This window comes from Cydia splendana, chromosome 14 (genome assembly GCF_910591565.1).
Source record: "Cydia splendana chromosome 14, ilCydSple1.2, whole genome shotgun sequence".
In the NCBI taxonomy this organism is placed as follows: domain Eukaryota; kingdom Metazoa; phylum Arthropoda; class Insecta; order Lepidoptera; family Tortricidae; genus Cydia; species Cydia splendana.
This window is the reverse complement of record NC_085973.1, coordinates 7,247,137-7,266,318: the sequence shown is the minus strand read 5'-3', so window position 1 is coordinate 7,266,318 and position 19,182 is coordinate 7,247,137. Positions and strand designations below refer to the sequence as shown.

The following is a 19,182-nucleotide window of genomic DNA, read 5'->3' as shown; positions in this document are numbered from 1 at the left end:
ACGCTCTAATAGCTACACATACAAATCTTCTTCGGCCACAAACCGGTGAATTTTCTTTAATCGGCTTTTTTGGTATTCATCTATTTAAAGTACCTGCAAGTCCTGCAACGTAAATTCATATATCATTTATTTCGAGAATTTGTCTAGCGAAAAGTCCGTACAAGCGTAGACAGTTTTATAATATAAAGTCCTCTTACCTATAACACAGAGAGAAACTTCACAGCACCAAGTCTTTTGTCAATGTTATTGGCATTGGTTACGTCAGCGGAGAATTACGTCTTAAAAATAAATTTGCAGGCGACGTCAGCGCAGTAGTGTGCACAAAGACTACCTACAAAGAACTCCTTCCTCGGGACATATTTGTTACACGTCACCCCATTCAGGCATCTTCCACGTGAATTTTAAAAGGGATATTCAATTTTCCGAGGTGTTGACAATTTATATTATTTTCATACATTACTTTAACATTTCTAATTTGGGAATACAGATGTTATACTTACGTAAGTGATGGAAGAAAATGTATTTTAATATAAAATACGAAAGAATAAAAAACGTCTAGGACAGGAAAACATACAAGAATTCGGTATCTTATCCTGTGGATATAACATTTCTTCATAGAATGTAGAAAAAGAGCGCTCTCTAGAGTAGGTATATTATAACACAATAATGTTGGAGATTAAAATATGCAATTCAACGACAACTAAATTACAAATAAAGGATTCAACTGCTGTTGGGTGAAAAAAAATGTGTATTGCGTTCGATTCGAAAAAGGTAGTTAAGGAATATGTGCAAGTAATTGCAATTAAGATATGCTATTTGTTATTTGTTTAGGGTAGATTGTCTAAAGGTACTTAAATTTAAGTTAACACGAATTGTTTATCTGCAAATTCTGCAATGCGATCCCCACAACAAGTGACAATAATGTATACAGCAGATAGCAAATATGAGATATTGGCGAGGGTCCAAAGCCAGGAGGTGACGAAAGAGGGCTCCTAATAGCCCTCAGCCCATTAGGAATACGGACCAAGTTATGGGCTTCAACTAACTAGTACTCGCACAGTAAAATCTCTATTATCAGTTCTAGAACTTCTTATAAATAATCATATATATAAAATTGAAAAACCAGAACGGGATAAAAAACGAGAGAAGAAGCGAGATGGCGCCTTACAAATTTCTAAAAAAGTTTTTGACACGTTTCTCAAATACGACACACGTATGATAAGAAAAAACTGTTCCAATCTATTATCCAAATATGAGAATAGAACTAGAGCATAAAAACTATCGCTTTCGATGCGTATTTAATTTACCTTGGGTTGAATACCTACATAATAATGACGATATTTAACTAAACTTAAGACACTCTTTATTTCATTTACGCGAGCGGAGCTGCGGGCCCGTCTAGTTAATACATATTATTGCAATTTCACTGTACTCGTAATGTACCTAACTAATTATAGAAAAACAAAGAAAATAGGTAGATATTTTATTACAACGGTAGACAATAAAAAAACGCACTCGAAAATGCCGAACGCAGTAGTCTGCTAGCAGCAGAATTCTGTGTAGGGATGGTATTCCACCTGTCGAATTTCTTGCTCCAATGTGTATTTGCGTCTCACATGTTTTTAATAAGAGACTGAGACGCAATGCACATTGGATCAAGAAATTGGACAGGGTGGAAAACCTCCCCAAGCCACTAGGTTTCGCAACAAGTAAGTTTTTCCTCTTTAAATGGTCTTAACAATAGAAGCAGACAATTCCATGCTTTCTTAGGCTTCGTGTAACGTGAAGGTACTGCAAATACATCTACTGCGGCCAAACCAAGGGGTTACCATTGTGCCTCCTTAACGGCCCGTCTTATGACCCTCTTAATTAATTTGAAACTTTCTGCGGTCTCCTGTGGCGTGCAATTTGAATAATAGCAAGGATAGGGTGTCCCACCTTAATTTTAATTGCAAATATTTATGTTAAACGAGCCTCTAGGCGAGTCTTCCAGAATATTGCAAAGGATGATATATTGGCCGGAAAATTTTGAACGTTTTCGGAATCCGAAACTGCTCTGAGTAAACAATGGAGATTAAATTTGAATTCAATTTCAATAAATCAAATGACAATGTCTTGTAAGTTTAAATACCGTTTAGCGGTAAAAGGGGTTTAAGGTGCTATAATTAATTAATCTTTTATTTAACATAGTTATATCTAACGTGCATTCAATAGGTTTAGGATGGTAACTTCCTTCGCCAACAGGCAACGAATTTGGTGGCGACATCGACATTAAATAAATAAATACCTCTACAGATAAAACATCTTCACAATACTCGGAACTTATGTACCTATGAAATTTCATTGATACCTCATTATACCAGAATATTTCGGTTTCAGTTCATAATGAGAGGAGAGCTATGTCCAGCAGTAGAACGCATAGAAATTAACTTAAATTTTGTGAAGAAAAGATCGTTTTACATTTACAGACGACTACAATTTGCCAAAGTAATATCCCGCTACTCTTTAAACCTGATGCATCCATCATACACGTCTAGGCAATTTGTATGGACACCTCAGTCTGAACTGCACTAACGACCCCGTAACGACATATTCCACAAATGTACTTACTTGTACGTATGGTTACGAGTATTAGTGAATTCATTAGCAGCATTTTCGTGAAGAAACAACAGTTTTATCAAACTATCTTAGAATTTCCAAGGGAATTTCCCGCTACTGTTTAAACCTGATGCATCCATCATGAGAGCACGTCTAGGCAATTTGTAAGGACACCTCGGCCTGACGAGACCGACTCCAGACGGCACTAACGACCCTGTGACGACATGTAATTCGATGAATGTGTTTACTTATGTATTGTATGGTTATTAGTAAATTCATTAGCATCAGTAAATTAACATTTGTTGATGTGGCGATTTGTACTTAACATTTTTGTGCATATTGAAGACAGTACCTATTTACATAATTGCAAACAATAAACTAGTATATTATGATTGTTTTTATGTTTTTTTAATAAGTACCCGACTGATGAAAAAGAAACTTCCTAATTAAATAATACTTTGACACACTCTGAAATCTCTGTATCCCATAGAGTTTTATGGATTTGTAACCGAGACAAACCTATGTTATCCCCAGAGGTTTTTAAAATCAACATTTATTTTCCTTGTGGTTGGACCTCATCTCTCGCTGTCTTAGAATTATCTTCAAGTTTTCATGTGTATCGATTTTCAATAAATCAAACAAGTCGTTACAAATACCACTAGACTAAAACACATTAACCGACAAACTGCAATGACCTACTTACCACGGTATCAACGAACTCAAACACCAAATTAACACAGTCTCGTCAAAATCAACACACTAAGTCAACATTCACTGTTTTCCGAGTTAACAGTCTCACATATAACTTTTAAAGGACACTAAAAAATCTAAACATTGCTTCTACGTGAAGCTGCGATTCGCGACTGAACGATATTAGTTAAAAAGATACCAAAGGAATTTCGCACGGCACGCTTCTATCCGTCACTGTCGAGTAATTAAACGCACAGATTAACAAACTTACACAAACACTCCGCGACGACTTTAACACGTCGAGTTAGAAGCTATTTTTAGATGTACAAGTGTTGTTTAATATTGAATGATCGTAAAGATGAGAGCGTGCGACTCGCGGGAACACACGCAATGTCTAGCGAAGTACTGATGCGTTTAAAATAAATACGCGTTGCGAATGCGACCTTAGCACGGGTGCGGGTGTCGTTTCGCGTTTACGAATGGATAAACACTACAGCTATGCATTTTTGTTTTAGGAACTTTTTGAACTTTTTACGTGTCAATAAATACGATGTATGCGCACTACTGGTAAAACATGGCTCTACGAATCAAACCGACGAGGTGGAGGAATCGAAAAATTCGTAACAATCTACTTTTTATGATACAGATCCCAATTATATGGTAGGCAAATATGCGAAGTTGCGAACCTCATTTTAAGTGTAATGGATAAAATTTTACCTTAAATTTAAAAATGTACTTATATTGCGTCACTTACTTCGCTGCTATTAATAACGTTATCTACCTACTAAATAAGATCCTATATTCCATTGGCAACAAGCAACCTACATTCATATCTGATTGGTTAGCATCAACCAAATCACAATGCGAATCCAATCCAACCAACATTAGCAATTTTCGTCACCAAAGCACGGAAACAAGGGTCACATGTACCATGGTACATTAATAAAGTTTACCAATAAAAGCCATAAAACAAGCGGTTAAGCCTGTTTAATGGTAACGTTACGGAAGTTTGACAGGAACAATATCGATCGGGCGCATGTCATGTGCATGGCCGTTGCGTCCAGGTGGCACCCTCGGCTGTCAGCCGACCATGACAACCGCGGAACTCTATGGCTTTCCTTATTTATTGGTTAGGGGTTATGGTTAACGTTCTCAAGAAAAAAGTCACTATCACTAGACGTAGACGTTCATATCAAGAACTTGCATGCGATTTTCGTTACATTGCGATCGCTCGACGTGTAAATAGGGCTTTAGAACTGAGCTTCTAGAGAGAAATCATCATTAATTAAAAGTATACATATTCTGATAAGGATATCAATGAACTTCATTCACTTCATCCGCCCGTACCAACTTATTCACTTATTGCACTTTGAACGAGAAGATATGACACACCACAATGCTTGAAAGTTTGTCGAGATGATACAAGGTGGTTGATATCACGACGTATCATTAAATACGTATCATCCCAGCTGGCACCCCCGGTATCACCCGACCATGACAACCACGGAGCCGTGTAGCTTTTGTTGCCGTTTCCTTGGTAACAATGCGACATATCAGACATATGAACTTGTGACTTGAACCGTTGAAAGCGTCGTACGTTGGTGCACGGTTAACCTCCTCATATGATTATGATCAATTTAATTTAAATAGCAGCGGCACAACAACTTTGCTCAGACTTTCGTTTGTAGGACTCAGACAATGTAGCTCGAATTCTTGTATTAATAAGTAGTGGTGAACAGTCTGATAATACTTAAATTAAAGAATATTATGTAGATAATAGAATTGCGTTGGTCAGACCTAGTCAAAGATACACTCAATGGACCATTCCATGAATGTACAAGAAGAGCTACGTACGGGAAGAATGGCGACGGATTGTGAAGCTTGCCACCGGCCCTGATAAGACGACCACGACCACTCTGACAAGTGTGACGACAAAGAAGAAGAATATGTAGGAAGAATCATTGATGCTCGCACCGCGACGTAGCTTAAGCCCAACTTCAGCAAATGATAAAGAGCCTAAGTGACTTTAAATATTTAAAAAATTGTGACGTTATGACACTACGTATGAAATATGAATAGCAAGGAAAGTAGGAAGTATAGTCACACGCCGCGACTGCACGTGCTACCAAATAGTTTTGGAAATTGCGGATCCGTCACGGTCTGATAGAACACAATCGAACCATATCTGGAGAAAATTAGAAAGGCACTATTCTATATATTGATTTAAACTAACACGATTTTCACTCATAATTTAAACTGAAACGGGACTTAATCGCGTGCACTTATTTGAGTATACTGTGCATTACAGGCATTCTGCCTTGTAATGAAATCTGCTGCCTTTATGTTATGCATAAATCATCTCAAAAATATGTCCCATAGCTCTTATGTCAGCGAATTAAGAACTATGGGACATATTTTTGAATATGTTGGCTACACCCATATTTTTACAGTTGGCTGTACACAGCATATTTATGTATATGTATGCAATATGTATGCAGGGGTGCTAAGCTAATAGCTTTGCTGACTGTGCCTATGTTAGCATTATTATGGAACAACTAAAGATTAATGAAGTAATTAAAAATAAATTAAACATGTGGCTTGACTCAATTTAGAATATATTATAAGAATCCAGATTGAAACATAAAATTAAATAACATTTAAAATATTACATGACAAAGGATTACCAACACGAACAAGCTTCAACAACCATTTGCTATGCGGAGAATTTAATAAAATACGCAAAATCCAATATCGCAACATAACAAGCGAACCAAATACCTTATACAAAATAAAATAAAGTTAAAAAGCAGGGAAAATGCGATGTTTTAACAGTACCTATATTGTTCAGTGAAACATTTGCAAATATTGAAACAAAGGCGTGCGTGCTGTGAATGAAGATAACAATGGATTACAAAATGCAGGTAAGTTAAAAGTCAATGCTCTGAGTCCTAACAGAATAATGAGGACTGCATTAAATACAGTAAAATGGTCTATGGTGCCTATTGCACGAAAATGTTTTAACGACTATGATACGTATAAACTGGTCAATTTATTTATATAACGAAAAATAAATGCGAGTTTAGGTTCTGTATATAAATTTATTTTCTCAAACATGCAATTAAATATTGATGTTATGTTCCTTATAATAGGCTGCGAAGTATGACGTTTCAGGTGCGGCTAGGACAAAAGGTCGTTAATGGAATTTCATACACATCTTGCAGGCCTAGGCCGGCAAAGTCCTCTTTTTTAATTTTCATTTCACAGATATTTGTGACACAGCATCGTGGCATTCATCCATTAAAAAAAACTAGAGGCAGTATCGTTCGTAATGACACTCTGCCACTACGCCTAAAAAAAACACAAAAAACAATGTTTGCTATAATTTGCAGTTTTATTTGTATAAATTCAACATGAACTTAATAAATAATACATTCTATAATTTTAAATTATAAATTTAACTACACAAATAAAAACATTTAAAATATTTCATCTAAATGTTAGCGGTAAAAAGGTCTACTCAAACACGCGTAGTTATATTTTTTAAATTGTTATGGAGGTAAAGTTGAAAAATATTCATTCTGTTTTATAAATAAAACTTGGGTTTCGTGGATTTTTTATTTGATTTATTTCATTGCATGATTGAGAAAAGCACTATACATACCTCGGCGGGAAATGGGGTTGCCCGCGCTCAGACCTATCCGGCCTCGCTTCGCTCGGCCGTCTATATGTCTTCGGCCGGCAACCCCTTTCGTCCCGGCCTCTGTAGTAATGTACTATTATTTACACGTTACAGTTTAGCGGACGTTTCATAATAATACCGTTAATGGTAGTATTAATATGACCGATATATGGTTAATGGTTAGCAAGTTTTTTTTTATAACAGGTACCTATTGTAGGTATTAATAACAGTTTTTTTCTGGACCTTGTAGATATATAACACGATTAAAGTTAGCGGCTTTTACTGTACTCCAGCCTATATACATCAGTTGCACATACTAAAATAATAGGCACTTTAAACAAGAAACGAAATAAATACAGCCCAGCCGACAGACTTATGTTAAGTCATGTATCTATTAGAATATATCGTCCCGCGGGGACTGGCGACGTGAGCTCGTGGTAACTGTACGACGGACAGTTTTATGAACTTCTCACAAGAATAATCGCTTGTCAAGCGAGCTCTTTCTATAAAATTGAATTGTATGATGTAGTGATACTCCAAAGATACGTGCTTGGTAATAATGTTCCAGAAACCGTATACGTATATGGATTACATTTTAATCTAACTAAATCAGACGATTTACGACTATCAACTAAAATTTCAACCTATAAATAACCAAATGCCCCTTATCTGAGAGATATTCCCAAATTGTAGTCACAAAATAAACTTAGCTAATTGTTGAACTGATAGTTCGGCATTTAGATTTACCGCACTTCAAGTCTGGAAAGTTCTATCCTGCTCAAGGGATTAACTAGTTAGGTAACACAAACATCAAAGCTACGTTTCTTAGAATAATAACAGTCATTGGAGTCTAAGCAGGAAATTTAAGGCAGCGGCTGTAAGTTTAAGGCATAAGTAACCGGGTTTAAACACCGTCTCGGAGGCTCACGTTCTGTCTGGGCGTTTGTTTCTGAATATTTTACGACCTGCACCAGATAAGACCAAAATACAGACGGTTTGAAACTGTGAGAAAAGTCTTTTGTCTAGGAAATGCCTGTGCAGTTATGCTTTTCTGGTTAATAAGGAGGGATGGAGACAAATTTTAGCGATTTGTTCTATCGTGGTATATTCGTCGTTCAATATTAAACTCACGCAGGTTTCGTGTTTGGTTGCTTTACTTGAGTGTGGTTATACTCGTCTTGACAATCTATTCGATCACATTCATTCATTCTTCATACATCAGCATCACAGTAGATGTGGCGCGTCATACAAATCCTAGGCAAGTAGGATTTGTATGACGTCCCATCACTGGTAGACATAAATTAATATACAATTCGTAATTTAAACATCCTGCGTCTTCTAAAATGAAAGCAATTGGTGGAATACGAGAAACACCAATTACCAAGATGGCTTGCGGCAAATTGATAACGCTACGCATATCCGCCACGGCCTCGCAATAAATTCTCTCATGTTTACTGTTTTTCGTGTTACAGTATGTTATCTATACCGACCTCAATAATTAATTCAGCTGAGTCTGGTTCAATGTTAATAGCATTGGGGATTATTAGAGCGCGTCGACCGCAAACCTGGCGTTTGGCAACGATAACCTCGTCGTAGAAATGCGCTTTTTAAATGCCATCGAACGATTCAACCGGTAATGAGAGGTCATTAGTTAGTATTGCAGTTGTCAAATTAGATGTCCTTCATTGTGTCAACTTGTTTGCTAATTAAGTTTGAACCTCTCTCGTCGGTGTAGCTATCTGACCTTTCTTAGAACAAATTATGTTCGTGCAATAATTATAATTATGATAAACGTACGAGTAGGTACTTGTAGCTTAGTTGTTAAGGAAACGCCTAGTAAACATTTATTAAAAATAACGCATTGATCTACTTCAATTAAGTTATCTCGATTTATATTTTCTTAGGTTATTTTCAGAAATTAAATGTAGGTACTTTAGTATCTAAACATTGAATATTGTTATTTTTTTATGAAATGAGATGTAGCTACAACATTCTACTTTGTCACCTAAAAAATGTGGTCCTGGAAGAATTTATCTGACTATATACAGTTAAATAACAAACAGGAATATCGGAATAAACGCTTTTACGTCGGAAACTTTGACAACCGCATCCGAGAGTTATCTAGATTCTATCTGGCGAACTGATTTCACCTGAAACTAAATCATTTTCAAATTGCGCTTGATATACATTTATAAATGATGATTTAAAACAGAAATGATTCGGACTGTTTAATTTAACACCCTAATAATTATAACATAAAAAAGGATATAAAAGTGATGTATCCTCGGTAAAGTGCATAATTTCTCCCGGAAATGCGTGAAGATAGTTGTAAAAATAAATAAAATTGAAAGGTTTATTTTGTTTAGACGTTGCTCTTTGTTTATTATGTTTTCATAGCCGATCGCCGTTCCATTAGGAAACATCAGCGGCCGCTATTGAAGAGTGTAAACTGTTGAATAAAATATCTGGGTCACTTTAGATGTTCAGTATAGAATAATATCCTAAAGTAGGGAATCCTTTGTACAACAAGTGTACATATCGTTTTATGGTTTTCAGTGACGAAACAAACAATAACATCTAGTTTACTATGCATATGTTTGCATAAATAAATACGAGTACCTAGACCAATGAAGAAGAAGAACCTACTCGTAAACGAAGAAGAATTTATACAAATTCTTAATCACCGCAATATTACACAAGTGTAAAATTTTCATTACGAGGAACTAAAAGTAGCAATAACAGGATAAAAATGTACACAACCATATAAACAATATTAGCCTGTGGTGAACGACCGAGGGCTTGTACTCGTAGTAAACAGTGTAATGATTAAAATCACTCGTCTCGACTCGTAGGTATGTCGTTGATTGAACGTGAGTAAAATAAAAAAATGTGCACTGTACGTTGATTGGACGCATTACCTTCGTTTATTTGTTGTTAAGCCGTTTAAGGTACTTACTTCTTTTATTAACACAATTGTATTGGCTGTTTCCACCGATATCTGTAATTAGTGGTGCTTACGACCAGTCGTAAACAGCGAAGTTATAATCTTAATAATTAATGTATAGCAAATATAATAACGACATTTATAATGAAGTGCATTTCAACGATAAAAAATCAAGCCTAGAAACGGCTTAAAAAGAAGATATCCGGGCCCCACAGAGCAAATACAGTGCAATGAATGGAAATCCTGCGGGGGTAGCATTGCCTGCAGGGAATGAAAAATGCCGCCTCGGTCCTTGTTGGGGGAAAATTATATACTCATCTCCTTACAAATAGATTGTAAAAGGGTATGGGGAGTGCGAGGACTTTCGTCAAACTAATACGCTCCTCAGGCTATGAGGGGTTGCGTGGTGGCATGTCACTGGATCTCTTACTGAATAAAATTTAAAAGGCGTCATTCAATAATAGTTTGGCAAAAAGGAAGAAGGAATATATTTTATTGCGCAAAAAATGATTACAGACTTAATAAAAGAAATAGCTAGTCTTTAGCTTCGTACTGTAAGTGGTTTTCAGACTCAGATTCTCAGTAAAAACTTAAGTTCCACAATGTTAAATCAAATATTTAAATTAAATTTGCAAGTCAAGCCAATGTTGATGAAGCAAAACGGGGCGAACTAGCTCTTGTAGAAGGGAATAAAAAGCTGAATAAGAATTAGCCAAGTTACCGCCCGAGGTTGTTCCAGACGCCTTGTTTTTACTCTATTTCATTAGTGATTTCTATAATAAGTAAGACACTTAAACTGCGAGAATTTATCGCGATCGATATCGTCTGAGTATTTCGAGTAGGTACGCGATTAAATTTTATCACGAAAATGTCTTTTGTTGGAAATTCTACACATTCCTGGCGTACCAGATGATAAAAATAGTTCAAGATGTTGCTTCAATGTTAGTTTAGAATCTAATATAAATGATAGCGGTGTAAACTTGTAAAGTAAATGCATTTCCTACACGGCCCAGCGAGATCAGAGGACTTATTTTAGCCACTTTATGTGAATGGGGCATGTCTGTGACATTCGATAGGGCAAGTTGCGACACTTCTGATGCAGTCATCGTAATATCACTGTTGTTTCAACCTTATTTCCAAACAAGCAAGGTCGATAGTCTTAAGACAAAATTTTAAGAGAGTAGTGTATATCAAATCTAAACACTTTCCCTATCATTTTAGAGCATAGTTTTGTACGATAACGAAAACTCATTCTGGAATGCGGTGCTAGTGAAAATACCGGCAATGCCTTTGCCAACAATGCTGGAGTTGATAACTTTATACTCGTAGTTATCACCATATACCACTGTGAAGCAGTGTTTATTAAATGCTGAGTAACTTATAAAATAATAATAATTAGTAAATCTTATAAGATGTTACAAACTCCGGATCTTTGACTTGTCGCATCGTAAGTACGCAGCGGCCGTACTCACATACTTGCACAACGTGCAGGAATGTTGGTAGTTACCTGTGGAAAACAAAAATTTAAATTAGTTACGGTACATTTTAAGGAATTTTAACACATAGGTAGGTACTTAAAGCTAATTGGTCCTAGCCCTAATACGCACTAATAAGTATGTTTATAAAACTAATATCATGCTTTCATTTTTCTTGAATGTAATTGATTGAAATGAATAGTTAATAGTTATCATTAACATAGTCTTACTTATGCAATAGCAGAATTAAATAATATTCATCATTAAAATATTTTAAATATTATGGTAGAACAAACCCACGACGAGACGTCTAGCACTACAAGACAGCCGCCTATTTAATATAATAACTTGAGAATAGGCGACTACGTCTTAATGATGATGAAACGAAATATACTACCCAACACTGCAATAGAGCAGAGAAGTAATTTCCAGGATGATTCCACTGCGTAAACAGTTTCACAGTTCGAAACGTCTTTGATGTCTACTTGCCGCTACTTAAGTAAGACAATTTAGCTTCTCACAGAAACCCTTTGAGAGCTCCCTGGAGACTTTTCAACAGGTAACTTTATAGCCCAAGAGTAAATGCGGTCAAAGCAATTTCGTTGGAAACGTTTCGTCTTGTTTTACTAATATCTTATTCGTAAAGAACCAGTATTGAATTTAGACACAATTGTCTGAAATTGTACAGCTTTTTTACCGTTTCGACTAGTAAATTATACGTAGCAATATAAAAGATCAAAGCACGACATTTTTATTAGAAGTTGTTTCACTTGTCCGTTCATAAAATGGTATTTTACGAGGAAGTTTTGATCTTTGCTCAGCTAAAGGCCATATATTAGAACCATGTCTAATTGAATAGTGTGGTGAATCGAAACTGTATATCGGCTGTAATAGTTAATTTGATTAATTAACGAGCCAAACAATCAGCTTGAATCAGCTTATTAATGCCTGCAACGCTACGTTAGTAGGAGCGAGTGGAGATCGTATGTCATCAAGTTGTGTTTATGGCCAGAATTATACGTTTTATACGTTTATGGTTTAGAGTGGCTATTTTACGGTCTAGTCGTAAATAGAAGGTGACATTTGTTGTTAATAATACAGGTATTTTGAGCAACTTAAAGAAGTATAAAATGGATATAAAACAAAAAATGTTTGATGTTCGTAAGTTGTACTTTTATGATTATTATGCTCTAACAAAATTAAAACAAGACACAACTTTGCACCGAAAGCTTCGCTCTTTCCAAGCATTATAAATCCTCCTTTTAATAGACAATAAGGAATCCAAGCAATTTACAATCTCGGTCACTCGCTAGTCCACGGGTGTATTTTTAAACAGTGCCCTTTCCAAGGACCATGTTCGCGTAAGACCAGAGGCAAGGCGTGGATTAATGTCCCCGCCGGACGAGATTCGGGCGCATCGGGTCACCGACCCCGCTCCGTGTGCACACGATCTTCGATAATTGTGTCGATCCGATACGCACCGGCTATCATGTGGGTATGGTAGGAACGGTGCAGCGATACTAATCAGTTGTTGGTATTTTTTATTCGTATGATTTACTCGTATATGGCATAAACGCCATCGAGAACGTAACTTACTTTCTATGCATCTCGCTCGTACTCGCATATTAATGCGAGCGAGATGTATAGAAAGTAAATTAGGTAAGTGGACGTTAGCGTAAATGTCAGTTTTGACACTGTCAGTGACTGATAGTACGGGCTCTAAAAAAGAATACATAAATGCATCCACTGTAATTCTTACTTACTTACTTACTGCTGTGGCGCAACGACCCGAAGTGGCTTTGGCCTCCGACACCAAAGACCGCCATGCTACTCTGTCCAAAGCCGTTTCTGTCCAGTCGACGGCGCCGAGTTCGCTAAGGTCTATATTCTAGCAATGCAAAACTATGACGCATCTAAGAGAAAAACCTATTGAAATGACAGTATTGTTTGATAATGTATTTAGTCATTCCTAGTAACCTGTCTATATACCATCTATAGTTTGTTTTCTTGCATAGAAAATGTATGGCGTACGCTCATGCCTTTCATACTATTGCCTGTCATAATAAAAAACAGACTATATCAATATAGCTAGCTTTCAATAAAATTATTCCTAAAGGTCCTAAGATGTTCTTCATTAAAAGGACATAAACTCCTTTAGAACGAGTGACAGTGAGGAAAGCGATACTAATTAGTTTGCGTGGTGGTGGTCGGCAATTAGAGGGAAATTGCCGTTTTCATTACGTATGATAAGCATGACGGCAACACCTATTATTTATTTATATGTTCAATCGTTTATTCGAACGTGTGTGTGTATAATTTTCTTCTTCTGTTCATCACGTTACCTTCAGTTGGGCTGTAGGGCTCGAATCATATTCTTTCTTTACTTTTCGAGGGGTAAATATAAAACATGTTAGACTCCGTCCCTTTCTTTGTTCAATGCTCTAACGAAACTTATGTTTACCAATCGATGTAAATCTGCCCTAATTCGACACCGACGCATGGGCACTGCCCTCACTGCATTGTTTATGTAATACCGTAAGCACTTAGCCGATGGATCATGGACTGACAAGGAACAAGCAATAATCAACCTTACGTCAACGACATAAAGAACATGAAGTTTCCGTTATTACCGTTCGGACCGGGACTCAACGGCTCGCATATCGCATATTTCATCCAGCTGTAAACGAATTGAACGATATAGTGTAAACGTTGGATAAACAATAAAGAAATATGTTTGAAAACTTTTGTTACCTTCCTTGAAACAAAAACCTTACTATGAATATGGTTTCTGATCAAAGTAGATATCATCCAGTAATGGTCAATAATAGCTTATCATAGACACAAAAATTATACTATCTTGACAAGATTGTAACAAAAGATCACATTTACAGAGACTTTTCTTAAAATCGTATAACAAAATAATATCCTACTCGTACTAGTACAAATTCACACTATAATTACTTATACTACCTATTTGGTATCAAACTCGCGGGATTTCTCAAATCAAATCACTGCACCCGTATACCTTTCAATGTGCAACTTTTTCAGAATACAATTAACTTTCGCTGCAAAATATTTACCAAGCAAAAAATATAAGGGCCGAGCAAAAACGCTAAGCGCGAATTGAAATTCCCGAAACGTTTTGCGAGATTGAAGAGGCTTTTATGGAAATGGACCGAGCGTGCATCAGACGATAGTAGGCGGGTGCCTACCTAGCACCGCGTGCCAGTGAAGAGCGAAGGGCGACCACTTAATGAACAGATGTCATTTGACGGTGCGTTTCTAAGTCCAAATGGCATGCCGTACAACTGCAAATGACCAATAATAGTGTTGAAAAGCCGCCTGCATTATTTTCGATGAGTGGTTTCTTTTAAATTCTCGCAGTATCAAGAGTGAAAACAGTCAATACTTAACGCTTATGCTATCTCAGTAAAAAAATCCTTTGCTGTCTTCCTTGACAAAGACTTGGAAATCCTCGTATTTGCTCACCGCTACCGCTTCTGTTTTATTAACCTATCCGATTTAAATATTTACAAGGATTCTGCAATTTAGATACACCTGATGTCCAATGTGTTTCCGTTGCATTAAAGTTTCAGCCACCGCTCGGTTATGTAAATGTTCGTTAATAAAATGTAAGGTCTTCATTATGCTGCATGGGTATACATAGCTACATTCATTTAATTCATTTACCTCAAATTTAAAATAAGTATGAATTCCGAGAAAATCATAACGATACAAATGAATACGCAGTACATTTAACACAATACAATATGCATTAGACAGCCGCGGTACATACGGTAGAGTAGAATGTTTGACATAGTGTATACCAATTGTAAACCAATGTAAAATTTAAGAATAATATGCCGAACTAGACAAGCTAACTAGAATATAAATCATTACGTTTTTCTCACTCTGACGGTCAAACAGAATTGAATCTACCCCGCAGTGGAAATCTATCGAAACATATTCAATGAATTTATAAACCAACCGTTCATGATTTATTCATCCGAATTAGGGCAAGTTCACACTATTCAAAGCATCGCAAAAACGTCCAGTCCATGGTATAATAATATACTCCGCCTGGTACTCTATTCCGAGATTCGCGTATGACCTAACTGACACGGGCCTACGTCATCATGCTGTATACAGGTTCAACTTTAAAATGTGGGAGAATTTTAACCAACGGTGAAAATTATTTTAACGGCATTAATTTTAAGTTATTCATGTAGAAACATAGTAAAATAAAACAAATCTAATGTATTAAATTAAACTTTATTTATCTATACAAGACAAACGTTTAAAAAACTAATTCACAGTTACACATTAATTACCAAGCTTACGACGTGAAAAGTTTGGAAAACACTGCGACTGCTGACACTGAGCGAGAAGGAAATAACAATTAACACGCGTTCGACAAGGATGACGGTCAGGGCATGAAGTTATCTAGATCCGAATTGTCAAATGTGACAGCGCTATCCTGTGTTGCCAGTAATGTAAACAGAATTACCCGAACGTCTGAAATTTCTTTCGTGAATCGGAAGATATTGCTAACGAATAATTAAAAATGACGTGTTATTGTAAAATTTAAGATAAAATACATTATAAATGAAAATTATAAAATTATAAAGAAATATTTTAACTTATTAAGCATAGCTATAATGTACCCATGTAACATGTTATGTTGAAATAAAGTGGCAATGTTATTGTGACGTAGGCCCGTGTCACTCTGAGAATAGAAGACCATGTTTTATTAGACCATGGTCCAGTCTTCTCTTTTAACGACCAACTTCAATTGCTTTTGCAATAAGAAACGAACTTTCAACGACTTTTCAACTTCCTATTATTTGTCCTCAGAATTTCTTCAAATGTGTGGAATATATTCGCAGAACTTTAATCATTGCTTGGTGCGTTTAATTAGAACCTATTCAATGTTTAAATATATTTGAAGATTTTTATGGGGTAACATTTTCGTGTGTTGTATAAAATCGTACTTACTTTCTTATTTCAACTCACTTTTACGCAGAAAAGAGGAAGTTGTCTAAAAATTGCAACCGAGTCCCACAAGCTATTCCAGTAATTTAATTCATTCGCAAACATAATTATGGATATTTGAATATGTATTCCCCTTTCACGGATTATCTGTACGTTTGATTTACCGTTGACTTCCTCGATTGGTACAAAATCAGAGCATCCTTCGATTGTCAACTTTGCGTACTTAACGAAAGAGTAGGAATTTCTTACAATGAGTCTGTGTAACGTTGGTCGTTGAGATAACCTTTAATACGACGGTAGGTACCCAATACGATCCCACCGAATAATATAACGATAAATTTGGTATTATTACCCTTTGGATCTTCCATTTCGCGCTTGTCTATGGAGATATCAATTAACTTTAGTCGAAATTCTATCTCTCTTTACTTTAAGGCAATTGGTGTGGAACAGGAATAATCTACCAACTTACTAGTTAATTTCATATTCCGTAGCAATTTAAGTAGGTATTCATGGAAGTATTAATACCTACTTCCATGAATGCCTGAATTGAACCGGAAACTTTAGGGGCGTTACTATACAGTACTATACTACTTACTGAAAAGGTGTTAAAATTACCTGCGTCCTAAACTGCATCAAGACGGCAAGGACTCCATTTCCATAAATCCAATCATAAAGAAAAACGCACAAATGAAAAAAAAACAGCCACAATCATACAACAATCACTAGCAAATAGCAACGTAGGTTTGAATAGCCCCATAAGTCAATCTAAGCAGGAACAGGCGACAAGACAGTCAATTATGTACATGGGTTCATTCACTAAGCATGTATTTACATTACCAAACACGGAACTAATACGATCGACTTGAGTGAGTACTCACCTGTTCTATATCAGTATCAGCAGGACTTAAGTTTCAATCATCATAGCCTATACTTACGACTAGGGCTTGCAATTCGAATATTCGAATATTCGAATATGTCGAATATTCGACCTGTTTTGATATTCGAATATTCGGCCGTTCAGGTTTCGAATATTCGAATATTTTTTATTACTAGGTAAAATCTATTTTCATCCGCTATAGTTACAGTTTCTGTGTGTTTTGCCGGGTATTAACAGTGAATGAGGAACGGTAGGTACCCATATACGAAGGAAATAATGTTTTTACTGTATTCCTCTCAATAGGCTTCGTGAATACAGTTAAACCTAACTCAATTTCAAAGAAAACGAAATCTAAAAGTATGTTTTATTACGGTGCGGCTAATGCTTTTTCTAGGTACAAGTAACGTTACGTAAGTTTTAAGATAAAGGGTCATTCTGTTTATTGAGTACAAGCGTACCTTAAGCGAATATTCGAAGTCTAAACCTTGCCCTTTATCACAATTCACAAATTTGATCATACCAAACCTACCGAACTAGGTAATCTAACCATGCACCTTTAGCTAACGAATAATCCAGCCCGTAGTCAGCCAACTTTTTCCCATAAATATTCCAATACCAATTATATAACTTATATAATAGCCGACCATTAGGAATCAAAACTAAACTTGCTAAGACAAATAAAGTCAATAAAGATTCAAAATACAATTGAATTAAAGGCCATTTTACAGGCCCCTTAATGACTAGAAGTTAATTTAAATCAGAAAATGATTAGTGATTATCTACTAAAATCTTTTCTCTCTTACATACGTGTTTGGATGGTTAAAGTTATATTAATTCAATTCACGCAACGGCGCATTTATAATAAAAAGATTTATCTAGAAATATTGAAAACGTCTAATTTTTGCGTTTTACTTGCTTTTATAAACGTGGGCATCTCAGAGTAGGATGATAAAATCTAGTCGATTAAGTGGAAGTTTCTGCAAAATATTATTAATTTTAGCAATATGTGAAAAAAGCTTTTGAATAAAACGATAATAAACCGATTTTCGTTCCTTTTCTTATTTTTTTTAATATTCGAATAATTATTCGAATATTCGAATATCCCGTCAGAAAAAGTCGAATATTCGAATACTTGAAAGTTTCGAATATTTGCAAGCCCTACTTACGACAGTTAGGCTATGCGATGTGTTTTAGGTTGGCATATATTGCAATAAAACGATCTATGTATTTTTTAAGATGTACATAATTACACTTAGGATTATTATATCGCAAGTATTCGTAGTTGGTATGTTATAAATATGTCTAACTATACGGACAGAGACAGTTATAGTGGCATGATAGTAATACGGTGCGTGTATCAGATTACAGTATGTTAATTTCATACGTGATAGCGGCTCTTTTGTGAGTTGAAGGTGGGCACTCAAAACAATTTATCGCACTCTGGCAAGCTGGCGTAATTTTACCGTAAATTTAGTCAAAAAATCTTCACGAATTTACAATTTTTTGACTAAATTTAGATAAAATTTACGGTAAAATTACGCCAGCTTGTCAGCTTGCGAGTTGCAGGTAGCCGATTTTAGGTCTAATGATGATATTACTAGCTTGGCTTAGAAATTGAATAGTGACACACTTAAGCTCAGTATCCTAACATTGTTTGAGAATTCAAGAGTTTTAGTCATTCTTGTGAAATGTTTTAGGTATGTGAGTGTCACTCCAAATGAGACAATCTTCAGACCACATCGTCGGCCTACAACAGCAGTGATTTACCTGCCTGGTACGTTCACAAACTTAGCAACTCCTTATTTCCCGATCTTTGATAGTACATAGTATGTTATTGCGAGCATATTATGTGACAAAGATGTTTATGAAACTATGACGATAGGCAATTGTTTCTAGATAATAGCAAAAGGAAACGTTTGGTATGTCT

General features: G+C 35.9%; 1 protein-coding gene across 6 annotated transcripts in view; it reads right to left on the bottom strand.

The window, feature by feature from the left end:
* Positions 1-19,182, bottom strand: part of LOC134797134 (protein sprint) — a 197,258-nt gene that overhangs the window by 84,059 nt on the left and 94,017 nt on the right. The window lies entirely within an intron of this gene.